Source organism: Carassius gibelio, chromosome A24 (assembly GCF_023724105.1).
Source record: "Carassius gibelio isolate Cgi1373 ecotype wild population from Czech Republic chromosome A24, carGib1.2-hapl.c, whole genome shotgun sequence".
NCBI classification, from domain to species: Eukaryota; Metazoa; Chordata; class Actinopteri; order Cypriniformes; family Cyprinidae; genus Carassius; species Carassius gibelio.
This window is the reverse complement of record NC_068394.1, coordinates 10,019,522-10,033,978: the sequence shown is the minus strand read 5'-3', so window position 1 is coordinate 10,033,978 and position 14,457 is coordinate 10,019,522. Positions and strand designations below refer to the sequence as shown.

At 37.8% G+C, this 14,457-nt stretch overlaps 1 protein-coding gene across 9 annotated transcripts in view; it reads left to right on the top strand.

Annotated features, from left to right (window-relative positions):
• LOC127946526 (extracellular sulfatase Sulf-1-like) overlaps positions 1–14,457 on the top strand; it is an 83,664-nt gene that overhangs the window by 34,830 nt on the left and 34,377 nt on the right. For 7 of the 9 annotated variants that reach the window (XM_052543153.1, XM_052543152.1, XM_052543156.1 and 4 more), the window contains exon 2: positions 8,286–8,537. The exons of 1 other annotated variant lie outside the window; for it this stretch is intronic. The gene's annotated coding sequence lies outside the window, so the exon portion shown is untranslated. The remainder of the gene's footprint in view (positions 1–8,285; positions 8,538–14,457) is intronic. One more of the 9 variants, XM_052543150.1, reaches the window with a different exon arrangement.

Sequence of the window (14,457 nt, the reverse complement as noted above, 5' to 3'; positions counted from 1 at the left end):
CTAACCTTTTATTTACCTAATGTGCAGCTATTAATTTAACCTTTAATATTTTAATTCATTTTTAAACATTTATTGTCTCACTTTTTCTGTACTCATTTAACAGTTCATTAACTATTTATTTAACATTTAAATTTTATTTGAGTTCTATAAATTTCTAATATTTATTTTGTTTGTTGACTAACTTTTAACTTATTTTATTTAACTCTTTTATTTACTTAAACTTTAAGTAAACTTTAAGTTTGATTGTCTATTTTAATTCTATTTTTATATGTATTTAACTAAATTTTTATTTACTTGTTTATTTCAGTTAAAAAATAATATTTAACTTTTAAATGACATATTTTAGTTCTGTATTCTATATTTTATTATTATGAATTAAAAATATATTTAAATTTTATTTACTTTATATAAATAGTTTTTTTTTTTTTGTTTGTTTTTACTTTTTAAACCTATTTAAAGTAACCATTTCATTATTTTATTAAATATGGACTTTATTTGGAAAAATGATATCCATTTAAACATGGTTAGTTTTAGTTTTTAATTAGAGATTTCACCTTTTATATCATCTTCAGTCCTGAACTGCCCTGATCTGTCCTTTTGTTCTTCAGCTGTTCAACCTCATTGATGCATTTAGCGGGCTTTTTCAAATCTTCTCCTTGTCACTGCCCTAAGCAACTACTAAAATTGAGAGGGGGTGAGCATTATCAAGATAACTATCCACCCCACACACACCAAACATTAATTCTCTCTGTCAATGACCTGCTCGCGGCATGCTTTTAGGGATTATACTCAACCAGCCATTTCAGGATGTCGAAGTGCGGACAGGGCCTCCTCACATGAGGATTTGCCTTCTGTCTTGTTCCTGCTTTTCACCTCTGGGCCTTAGAGGATTAAACCATGCTTCCGGACACAGAGCATTATTTGCCTGGGATGAGAAACCTACGTAAAGGAAGTAGACAGAAATATCCAGAAGTATCAGCCTTGATAGAGTTTTGGAAACTTACAGATAGGTTTAGCGTAATTAAGTTTCTATGTAGGGCAAGTAAAAATGTTAAAAAAAAAAATTAATTGTGTGCAAGATGTCCACCACAACATGTACAAATGCTTATATTTATTTTTTTTAAACCATTGTTCATTTGAATTAAATGGAAAGTGTAACTGCAGTTATAGCATGATATAGCTAAACCATCCACATAAATGTCTTAGATTAGAACAATCCAGACTCAAAGCCTTTTATAAGCCTTTCACCATTGGTGACCTCCGCTCTGACCTTTTCCTCTGCCTGTGTAAGGATCAGATGGCATGGGATGATAGGCTGGGAGAGTTAATGCAGCTGATATTTTTACTTTTATCCCTGAAGGGAAATGCTGTCAGGTTAAAGAGACATTTTTATTTTCACATGTATGCATGCATTTATACATTTTTATTTATTTATTTTAAATCCTATGTTTTTATGTATTATTTATTCTTTCTTTCTTTTAGATTTAATGTTAGATTATTTGTTTATATATATATATATATATATATATATATATATATATATATATATATACACACACACACACACACACACACACACACACACACACATATTTATATACACCGGTATATGTATGTATGTATGTATGTATGTATATATGTATGTATGTATGTATGTATGTATACATTTTACATATTTTTTTTTTATTATTATTTTAGATTTATAATATGACTATGTAGTATAGCATTATATATTTATATTATTTATATGAATTGAGAATGGGCATGAGGGTCTGTAACTCCTGTTTTTCTTTGGATGCCAAAGGTCATTTCTGGGGGAGGGAGGTTGGCAGGAGAATAATATTATTTAAAAAAAATTATGGAAATGTAAGACACCTGTCCTGAATCCATTAGTCTTTTGTCAGGCCTGATAACCTGCTAATGTATGACTTCACATAAAAATAAAAGAGTAAAGCTGTAGAAATTTAGAAAAGTGTTCCGACTTCTCTCTCGTCGCCTCTCTGGGGGTATGATTTAAAAATGTTCATCTGTCATAAGTTCTCAGTTTGTGCTCTTGCAGTCTGAGTTTTAGCTGAACCCCTTGAATGGCGCCAGTGATCAGATCGAGACTGTCGTTTTATATTAAAGTGAGCTTAATCATAATGACTCTATTCCCCTTTTAGATTTAGGGTATAATTGACATGTAATGTGGTTTGTCTTGCAAGAAAGAATTAATAGATTCCTTAGTATATAAATGTTGGACCTTCAAATTCAATCGTACTGACTTTGTGACTCTTCATAGTTTTTAATAGTGAAAAATAAAAATGTTTTATATGTATTTGACCTAGTTTTTATGTTGTCTCATTCCTAGAGTGTTAGCGGTTTTCTTGTCATGGAGGAATTCCTTTCTGTCTTCCGCCCTTTCACTCTGACAATGCAGCGATTCAAAGTCTGTTTCAGTGGAGATAGTGGTTCACACTAATGACCCTTGCTTGAGGTGCCTTTTCTGCATTGAAAGAATGCTGCAGAATCTTTCTCTGTCTTTCTAGCAGCTGCATCCCATCTGCTATGTATGCGAGATTAGTATCGCTTTATTCTTACATGTGGGGCTCCCATGAACTAATAATTTACACATGCTTTCATGCCACACTGTGCTTTACTGTTTCTCAAGCGCTGAGATGCTGAGCAGTGACAGAGCCTGAGGGGACCAAGGGATCTTAGGATTCCTGAATGCCACTAAGCATGCTACGGGCTTACAAACCCCAGGAAAGTCTGGGCAACAGCCTGTCCCTGTCACCCAAAACATCACTATCATAGTTCATCAAGACGAATTAGGCTTGGAAACCAAACCAACTTGATCTAAAGCTCGACAGCAAAAGCGGTCTGGAGAATATTGAACAGATAATAGCCAATTGACTTTACCCAAAAAATATGGTATGGGTTTGATTTTAATAGCATCTAGACATTTAAAGCCAAATTTTTTATTGAAAATAACCTTAGTGGGTTGTTTAGTTTGCTGATTTTCCAATATGATTTGAGTAAAGTCATGTCATAAACTGCTTTACATGTTTTGGCTGCCCTAATATGTTTCAGAAATGCTACTTAACCGTGCATAAGCTTTCTGGCCCAACATGACTGAGGGGCCCTTATTGCAGAATCAGATGATGGTTCTGATAAAGACTCCAGAGGAAATAACTTTTATATTCAGTTTCTAGCTCAACGTGCAATGAGGGCATATGAAAACAATACACCGTTTGAAGTGTCCCACATGGAAAGAACCTATATGAGGATATATGCGCATACTGAACATGAATCCTACAAGCAGTTTATATGCACACATATGCTGCATATATACAGCAAATATGAACATGTATGGTAATATATATATGCACATATATGAAACCTATATGCAATTTATATGGACATGTATGCTGTATATATACAAAATATATATGAACATATGATAATATACTGTATATGCTGCATATATGCATATACCGTATATGCCACATAATGGCGTCAGTCAGAGCAAGAAGTACCAGTCAGGTAAGAAAATCTAAAGTCTTGTTAAGTCAAAGTCTTTAATTTCTCTTTGAGTTTCTGTTTTGGGGTGCTTTTGTTTAACATTCTAGTATTGTGTAATCAGTTTATTGCTCCGGTAATAGATGATTTTGGAACCGGTTGGGAGATGTGATAGCGCATAACTCTCTGTAACGTATTGACTTAAAGCTGCAGTAGGGAACTTTTGTAAATGTATATATTTTTTACATATTTGTTAAACCTGTCATTATGTCCTGACAGTAGAATATGAGACAGATAATCTGTGGAAAAATCAAGCACCTCTGGCTCCTCCCAGTGGTCCTATTGCCATTTGCAGAAAGCCATCCGCTCCCGGTAAGAAACAACCAATCAGAGGTCTGGTCCGTAACTTTGTGTTCAAAATTTAGAAAAATTTATATAAGCGAGTACACCATGAATCCGTTTTCCAAACCGTGTTTTTAGCTTGTAGTGTCCTGAATCACTAGGGTGCACCTATAATAAGTGTTTATATTCGGACTATTTTAGATTGCTTCGGGGATACCACGGCGGAGTAACCCAATACCTTTGTGATTCTTCATAGACGTAAACAGAGAGAAGTAGTTCCGGCTACAATGTTCTTCCGCAAGACACAAGCAGTTCTGTTTATTAACCGCTAGAGCGTCAAAAGTTCCCTACCGCAGCTTTAAGTATACTAGAGCTGAAACAACGTGTTTTATCCACAACGTCGACGATGAAACAAATAGTCAGCAAATGTTTTTGAGTACTGGTTTGATCTCGTATCTACCTAATGTGAGAGTCTGCAATAATGCGGTTTGACCAGTGTGGCGCACATACATATGTAGGAAAACGGCCAATTTTATATATGTCACATATATTAAAAACCTATATCAAAACCTAATTAAAACATATGTTTATGTAGGTTATTTCCATGTGGGGTTATTCAATAAGTAGGCCGTGCACTTGTTTGCACGTGACAGCCGTGTAGCTTAGCAGCTAAAGTTACACTCTCTTCTGACCATTGTTTCAGCTTAAAGCTGAAAATGGTTATTGTTTGGGTTCTGGAGGCATTTCTAGATACTTTCATCCAAGAGAATACTAGACAACACTCTTAATTTTTCTGGCAAAGGGAACCATCCGCGGATCTGTCCGTCTGGGACATGTGCGGCCAATTACCTTGAAGTTAGCTTCCCCTGATCTGAGACACAAGATTGTATTGTCAAAAAATAAAAGTAAGTTGAGAATTATCCAAGCAGTTGAACTGCTTTTAAAATGTGATGGGGTCATAAAGAAGTCTTCTTAATTGTCAGGTCACTGTTATTGGTAATTATTCAGTCCAGTGAGGCATGAATCCCCATCCGCTCTCTGCACAAAATGATTGAGACAAATATGCAAATAGTGGTATAATGTCATTTTGACAGTGTGTAAACTCACTTTGTAATAATAGTGTGAAATTACTCTTGATTTCAGTTTCAGTAATTGAGGTTCCACCCCATACTTATTGGTTGATTAAAGCCAGTGACACATGACACTTGTCTGTGTAGTGATAATTGCATTAACTAGCCATGTGCTTTGATGTTGAATCTCAAAGAAACGTGCTGACGAGCCTGACAGTGGTGACTGCTGTCTGGGGAATCAAAGTGGTGCAATTAGTTTGCAATTAGCTTACTGGTTTACCTTTTGATCAGTGTGATGTCCTAGTCTGATGAATAGCATTCAGTGATGTTTTTCAATAGCTGTTGAGTTTTGGTATATCCTAAGTGAAAACTCGTTTCCCTTTGGGATGTGTTCTGTCTTTGACACCTAAGCTTAGCCATTTCATACAGATGGAGATGAAGATGTGGATATTTCAGGATACTAATGGGGTTATTTGCTGAGATCAGAGCATGCTTGAGGTCAAAGCAATAGGCAGCTGACTCTATAAAATCTTTGATCCAGAGCATGGCTGCATTGCACTCGTGCTTTTGGCTCTTGAAAGCATGGAAGACAACACCACAAATCTAATTTATGTTTGAGCTTGTTCACACCCTCTCTCTGCCCCCCTTGGCCCAAAGACACCAAATCTCAACCAAGCATGATGAATGAGACAAATGAACCAAGTAGGCCCCCTCTAGCTGATATACACACACACATGGTTCTCACTGCACCTGTGAGCCTAATTTAGGCTTGCAGATAGAAGAGGGCCCTTGCAGGGGTTAATTCAGTGTCCCTCTTTTGTGTGTTGTGAGGGGGACTTTTTAGGTTTTGCTTTGGACAGCCTAAGTGACCTCCTGCAGGGTCTTTGGGCTAATCTAACACAAGAACAGTTCGCAGTGTTCTATTCTAGAGGCTTCAGACATTAAATCCCAAAGATTCCTAATTATTATGTGTTAGTCAATGGATTCCATACCCGAGGGTAAAGGTTTTATGCCGTAAAACAGTATTTTATAATTTTCTTTTTTAATGCATTTTAGTGTTAAGATTATTTTTTCCATCTCCAAAACCCCTGAAGTTCCCTTACAAAGCCTCTAGGTGTTTGCAATGAAACTGCAGGGGGTTTGTAAGACAGAAATGAATACATTTTTAATAAAACCATGTACAATAAGAGACATGTCTTGTCAGTGATCAATGAGTCCACTGAAGAACATGGTTGTTTGCCACTTCTCACCCTCAAAGGCTTTAGAAATATTGGAGTTGGCGGTTGCAGGGCTGGCTTTGGGGTTTGAGGTACAGCATGTATTATGTGTGTAGTTGTAAAGGGGTGGGTCACACTTTGAATTCAGTCAATCTAATTTAAGCTCTTCCCTGAAGCTTTCATTCCATTCACCTTTTTTCCAAACCTCACATAAACCAGGACCAGGGGTTTCTGGTGCCCCTGATGAAAATAGCTTTTGTTGCTCTTAATCTAATATCCTGAGCATTTAAACAGCAGTGAAAAAGAGAATCTTGCTAAAATGGTGGAAGTATCTGTTTTTACCCAGTAGTTTTGCTGAATGCGCCAGCTGGAAAATATATGGCTTTAAGATGTGATAAATGCTTTTGCTGGAAGTTTGTGTCCGATCGCATAGGAAACCCTTTAAAAACAAGGCTAGGTTTGATTACACGCTTGATCAGTAGACGGGAACAAAATTGTATTACAAATGTATGTCAGTTCTGAGACTTGAGTCACCCTGTTGATTCCACTGCAATAATATGCTAAATCTCATGTTTTGCCATCTGCTGGATCTTATTGACCCTTCCAGCCTCTCCTGAAACTGTCATCAGCCTAGTTCCTCTCTCGGATTGACATTAGCATAAGAAAAGAGCATAAGAAAAGTAAAACCGATATAGCATTAAAGGTTAGACCTATTAGATGAACTACTCTTCTCTGTGGCTACATGAGAAGGGTACGTGACGACGAGCTCGCTGTATTTGTTTGATTTGGGGCTTTTGAGGGGTTTGTCAGGAGTGGAGATTGATCAGTGTTTCAGTTTGGTCTGGCCTAACGGAAACTTTTACCAGGTGTGAAAGCAGCTTTAAAGAATGCTAATAGGTCACTTAGCAGCCTTTTGTTTTCATTTCCTCAGCTGATGAACTAAGTTTCTAAGATAACACAGAATCAGGGTTAGCAGGTTTATTGAGTTATAGTTTGATAAAAGACAAGCCATGAGGATGAAATTGACATTGATTGTCAGTGTGCACCATACTGTTTTTCTATAGTCTTGTAGGTCCAAAGGGTCAATGGCATGACTCCTTTGTCTTGATTTGTGCAATAATCTATTCAAAAATACATTTAAATGGCAGTACATATATACAGTGACTTTCTGTTTCAGAATTAATTTTTTGAAAATAAATGTACAAATTAAATAAAAATATACCTTTAAAAATCTGTGTGGGCTTCCTGTCTTGATATAATGATGAAAAATAGCTTCATTTTATATTTTTTTATGTAATGCATCACATTTAAAGTAAGTTGGAATGGAAATATTTGTTGCATTTTGGTTTTCAATAAAAACACCACTGAAAAAGATTACATTTCTAAGAATTTGGCACATGCATTTTATTAACTTAATTTATTTTTAAACTGAGACACTCTAATCTGCCATTGTCCCTAAGGCAAATGTTCCAAAGAATTCAAATTTAATAGAAAATAAGCTATTAACACTGAAATTTTAGTCTAGCTTCAGATAAATTACTGTGAAGCCACTCTTATCTGCCATTGTCTCTAAGGCAAATGTTTCAAAGAACTCAAATTTAATAGAAAATAAGTGGCAGTGGCTAAAATGAATGAAACTAAATGGTGCTAATGATCCTGGCTCGGTCTCTTATCTATGGAAAATCTCTTTATCGCTTAACCTAAGGCAGTAGATTGTGAAGGACAGGAATGCTGCTGAGACAGCTGAAGATTTACAACAGGGAGGTGTGAGTTAGGCAGATGTAACAGTGTAGTGCAAACAGCAGTGCATTGTGGTCTATGCAAGACTTTCTTACTTGAACTAACCACACACATTTTGTGCATTTTATTTCCAGGCTTTAGAGGGGACTACTTTACAACTATATGTGTGAGTGAGATTTGAGGATCCTTAGGCTGCTTCTATTGGATTCTTGCGAGCTACAAATGGCAACATAACTGTTCAGAGACGTGCTGCCCTCCCTCCCTCCCTCCCTTTCTCATTCGCATTCTCAATCCCCTCCCTCCTCATCTCCTCTCCTCCCTCTCTCTCTCTCTCTCTAAATCTCAGGTTACCGTGGCTAGAGTTTTTAGACATCTCTGACTAGTGTTTCCCTTATGTCCTTGTCCCTGCCTCCAGCCTGGGAAGAGCCACCCAGTACCCTTTCTGATTGGACTGGGAAGTTTGTCTTCACACACCACTGTGCTGAGTGCTGGAGGACGTGTTTCAACAGATGGTCGGGGTTAGTGTGTGTCATCACATTGGAGAATGGATTAGAGGAGGAAGGTTGTCTTCCAGGAGCAGTGTGGTCCCCACAAATACTCTGAGGAGCTCAAGAGCGAGCAACCCACAGCAAGAGAGATCCACTCCATGAGCAAGACTGACATCCAGGTAATAACACTTCAGATTCTCACTCTCTCCAACTAATTTGTTTTTCCTCTGGCTCTGGGGTTTTTAGCCTATGTGTATTAAGTTATTTTTGGCTGCATCATTTGGTTTTCTTGTGTGAAGCTGAAATGCTGACAGGTTTGGAATTCAGTGAGCGAGATTTTTGAATGAGAGATTGTGGTTTCCGAATGACTGGACATACATCTTTTCCATGTTATGCAAGTTTTAATGAACCATCTAATTGGATTTTGACTACATGAAGATGACATGGAAAATCTGGTTTAACTGCCGTTTCTGTCTTGCTAAAAAAGTTAAAGGGAGCACACCACTCTAGATTGAGTATTACCTTCAAACTTTACCTATTATAAATTATCTTCAATTTGATTGTAATTGCTTTGTCAAAGCTAAATCTACTGCGACATTTAAATTTAAATTTTCCTCTGTATTCACTCAGCCTGAGCCTGCACATGTTTCTGGCAAACACAAGTTGAATGCATTTAAATGACTGTTGTGTCCTGCATTATGCTGACACTGTCTTCATTCTGAACAAAAGTGGCATTACGAACATCTCCTGGACCAGGGTGAAACACATGCAAACCAAGAGGTGACTCTAAAGAAATCACAAAGCCACAGGTTTCACTCAACTCCAGTAATCCAAAAAAAAGGGAGACCTGCCAATGAACTAGAGCTAGATGTCTAGCATTAATATGTTGCTGCCGGGCATGTATACAGTGCAAGGTGTTTGCTGAAGGAACTGTACAGTTGTAAGGGGGGCAGAAGAATGATGCCAGGAATGCAACAAAGACAGAGTTGTGTGAATGATTTTTATTTACACACATTAATCAGCCATGTCAACATCACTCACTCACTCACACGCCGAAACTCATTTGAGAAAACCACAAATACATCAGCACCAGTTTTGAGATTTTACAATGAAGGCAGTTATTACCAGTGAATCGGCAGGATTATGAAGGGGTGTGAATTTCTGTAGCTATGCCTTGTTAGTTTTTTGCTCTAACTTCATTAGTGTTTGAAAAATCATTTGTGAAATTGAGCTAATGCAGACATTACCTTTCGTTGAATCAGTTTAACGCACAAGCAGATTTGATTTAATTTGAGGTTAAAAGTTACCTTGCCAAATCAGTGTTGATGGGTTGCATTAGTAGCTAAATACTGCTTTTCAGTACGTCTGAAATGTACATGAGCCATATGTGATTAGGTGATGTAGCATTGTGATCTTTGAAGAGATCTGAACTAAAGTCGGTTTATGGTCTCAAACCCTTGTTTAAGTTAGAAAGCAGACAATAGTCTTGACCTGTTCATTCTTTGCAAACCGAGCCATGCCATAAACTTGTCAGTTACAGCTTTTCATCAATCACTTGCTCTAGGTGCAATTAGTTTTAAATATATGGGCCTGCTTCTTATTTCCGTCCACTGTTTTTAAGTTAATGATACGGTCAAAAAGGAAAGTTGTCAATTACTTATCTGCATGTCGTTTCAAACTTGTATGACTTTGTTCTGTGGATTGCGTAAGAAAATATTTAGAATTTCCTGGCCACTCTTTTTCATAATGAAAGTGTAGCTGGGATTGTCAAGCTCCAAAATCATAACTGTAAAAGTGATTCATTCAACTCCTGTATTATATACAGTCAACAGAAGCCATTCGATAGCTTTGTCTGATTAATGGACCAATGTTTTGGAGCTTGACAACATGGATTCCCATTTACTTTCTTCACTGGAGCACAAAAGGATAAATATTTAATATCTCTCTTTCATATAATGAATGACAAACGTGTTTGGGGTGACTTAAGGGTGAATACATAATGACAGAATAATCATATTTGGGTAAACAGATACTTGATCCTGATCCCCGCATCTTTTAGAGATTGCTGCAGTCAAAGTCTAAACAGTCGCTGCAGCTGTTGTGAATAATTTGTAGTTCAATATTTGGATCTGCCAACACTAATATTGTTTCAGTAGCTGTTCGGTCTTTTGGAACATTTGACTGGGGATCAGCTGTACCGTGAGAGTGGGACCATGAGAGCGCATGAACTCTAAGCTGTGTTTGTGTGTGTGAGACGGAGAGAGAAAGAGAGAAGGCAGTCACATTTTTGGAAAATAACTATGGGAATGATTTTTGTAATTTTGAATTTAGATTTCAGTCTTTGTCTTATTGTTAAAGGTGCTGTAGGGAACTTTTGTAAACAAATATTTTTTACATATTTATTAAACCTGTCATTATGTCCTGACAGTAGAATATGAGACAGATAATCTGTGAAAAAAATTAAGCTCCTCTGGCTCTTCCCAGTGGTCCTATTGCCATTTGCAGAAACTCCATCGCTCCCGGTAAAAAATAACCAATCAGAGCTGCGGTCCGTAACTTTGTTTGTGTTCAAAATGTAGAAAAATGTATATAATGAGCGAGTACACCATGAATCCATTTTCCAAACCGTGTTTTTGGCTTGTCCTGAATCACTAGGGTGCACCTATAATAAGTGTTTATATTCGGACTATTTTAGATTGCTTCGGGGATACCGCGGCGGAGTAACCCAGTACCTTTGTGATTCTTTATAGACATAAACAGAGAGAAGTAGTTCCGGTTACAATGTTCTTCCGCAAGACAGTTCTGTTTAATAACCGCTAGAGCGTCAAAAGTTCCCTACCGCAGCTTTAATGAACATTTCATACCCTGTAATTTAATATCCTGTATGGCTTCTCAGTTTTCCTAAGGCTTAAGACATGTGTTAAGTATTTAACCCCCTGCCATTCGTGTTCACTTACCAACTCAAATCAAAAGCAGCGGGAACCCTTGTGCCACTGCGCCGCATGGCTCTTGAGCTGTTTATAAGAAGCCTCTTCGCTATTAACTAGTTGCATATAATCACAGTTGCCAGAGTGCTGCACATTTAACAGCCTGTATGTACAGTGCTTTCTGTCAAGTGCTGGAAAAATGGCAGCATGTGGAGGTGGCAACCTGTGCCAACTGTTCCTCTGAGGAGCACCACTGTGTTAGTTACACAGCCTTTACCACCACATCAACATTAAAAATCTTGTTTAGATAGGCAGAGAGAAAGAAAATTGAGCTGCATTGTGTACATCTCTGCTTAATAATAGTGTTCCAACAGGAAGTGAGGTGTCAATTTAAAGGGAAGGGTAGTTGAGAGTTGACAGTGTTTCAGCATGGTGTTGTCTTGCTTATCTGCAGCTTATAAACCAGTTTATGGTCTACTGTTTATAATTTCACTGTGAATATCATTGATCTCTCTTCATAGAACGCAGGCATGATATTTAAATGATCCTTCCTGCTCTAGGAATGACAGACCCATGAGAAACACTAACAGAATAAGCTCTCTATAGTGCCCCCAAGTGTTTAAAGAGTTTCACTTTGTTGCATCGTTGTTACGGTAGGCCAATCCATTTTGGGATGCCTGGATTGCTAATATTTGGGGAATGTCTCAAAGCACAGACCTGTTAGGGTCTTTAAAGCGCTTGCAAGCTTGCCAGTGGTTCTTCTAGTCAGAACTTGAAGATTAAAGTTTCTCCAGTAATTCCATTATAAAAGAAAGGTATCTGGGAGATTCTGTCAATGTGGCAATCTGAGGAATTCCACATGGTGTCTCCGTATATTTCACATTTACAATGGAACCTGTTCTTTTTAAAAAAACGTACATCTGTGCTCTTTTTGTGCAACACCATTTTTATGTACCTTATAGCAAGTTTTGCGGCAGTTTCAAAGAGAAATGTCCACTGAGTGACACTAAAACACAGGTTCAGTACGTGAACCCTGTCATGTTTTTATTAAAGGGGGGGTGAAATGCTCGTTTTCACTCAATATCCTGTTAATCTTGAGTACCTATAGAGTAGTACTGCATCCTTCATAACTCCAAAAAGTCTTTATTTTTATTATATTTATTAGCGAAAGATAGTCTGTACCAATTTTTTCCCGGAAAAACACGAGCGCCTTGAGGCGTAACGTGTGGGCGGATCTAAAGAATCACGAGCGCCAGTAGGCTTTTGAGTTGAGAGCGTTTGGAAGCTGTGACACAGATCCAGAGGCTGAAATTTAACAAGAGCAGCATCCGCAAAGGCATCTCTATGTGGTATGTACTGAAACTGTATATATTTGCTTAGCGGTTTTGGAAAATGACTAAGTTCCACTTTATGTCGCCTTTTTTTTTTTTTTCTTTTTTTTTTTTTTTTAAGCTGTACATGTGGAAAGTGCAGTTTGATGACAACATCACATGTTGTTTACATGATGTGCTTACGCGCCGAGAGCTAAGTTAACAACACAGAGATATTTGAAGCAGTTTTACTCACCGCATGCGGTTCCAACACACGATCGTGACCCTTTTCCGTTGGGACTGCATTATCCTTAAGTAATAAATGATGTGCAAATCCGGCGTCAAACTGGGCCTTGTTTGTAAAACAAGCATCTTCGAAATGCAGGGAACAAAAAAAATACTTGCACAACTCCGTTGATGCTCTGTAAAAATAAACTCCATCCACTGGTCCCTTAATGCTGTTTCTCTTTTGGTAATCTGTGCAGGGTTGTCTTGCCCTGGCAACCAAAAACACACTTCTTTTGTGACTTTTCGCGACGCTCTCGCTCTGAATATGAATGCCTGTGCTCAGCCTCTCAGTGCTCTGCTATACGGGAGCGTGCGCTCTTCCGGCAGACGTGCCTTAGGACCCATATAAGAAAATTCCGCTCCATCTAACGTCACACAGAGCCATACTCGAAAAAAACTTTCCGAAACTTGTGACAAACCGGAAGAGGTTTTTTTGGAACAAAAATACTCCTTCAAACGCACTTAACTTAATTTTTGAAACTTTGTCCATGTTTAGCATGGGAATCCAACTCTTTAACAGTGTAAAAAAACTCAGTATGCATGAAATAGCATTTCACCCCCCCCCCCCCCCCCCTTTAAGTTGGTATAGATCCGTATTGAAGTGTTTTTATTATGTTGCTTCAGGTACGTATTGTGGCGGTTTAGAATTAAAATATCCAGGGACTGTCACTAAAAGTTAATGCTCTATATTGTTGGAAATATGCCCTACACCAAACCCAACCCTAAACCTACCTGATAATGTTAACAAACGCAAAACCGATATAAAAACGCATTTGTTGATGCACTGTACCATTTGAAGTTCCTTGGTTACATGGGATTTGAACCAGAGCTCCTGGCACTCAAGTACATCTCCGTTCTCCATGAGCTACCAAACAAACCTACCATCTATGAAAACCCATAGATATGAAGCTGGATATGGGCAGTACTAACATTTAAAACCATCAGTTTTCAAATCTCCCAGCATATTGATATTGTTTTGAAGTCATAACATGATATTCTTCAAGTAATAATGTGAAAATTACACTTTATTAATCGAAAATGTAAATTTGTGTGAAAAGGAATATAAGGTGTTGGAGTTTTACTGCCTCTAGTGTTCATTTATTTTGAAAACTGCAGTGATATGTACTTATTGGTAGGTATTTCGCGTCTCGCAAAAAAATGCACCCAGGTACATTTATGCCATGAGACCAGGTCTTACAATGATGCTCTCTTAAATAAGTCAGAGATGCTAATAAGTTCTAGACTTAGGCGTTGACTGTTACTTGAAACCTTTGGGGTCAGGATAATTTGTAAGGTCATGTAGTCAGTCATTATTGATTTTTAATTCACATTGTAGCTGGTTAACAGGTGTAGAGCCACATGTGGTTGTTTTTGGCTTGTCCAAAGAATAGACAGGGATCTTCTGAACACTCAGGAGTGGGTAACTCTGGAGGAGTCATTGTGGAGGACTGGGATGGACTAACCAGGTCTGAAGGGAAGTTAGGGCCTTTCAGGTTTGTAAGTGGAAGTTGAAAAAGTTTGGAAGCTTTTGCCTAGGAGTTGCTCAATGTGGGTCGAAGGGTCCAACCACCAGT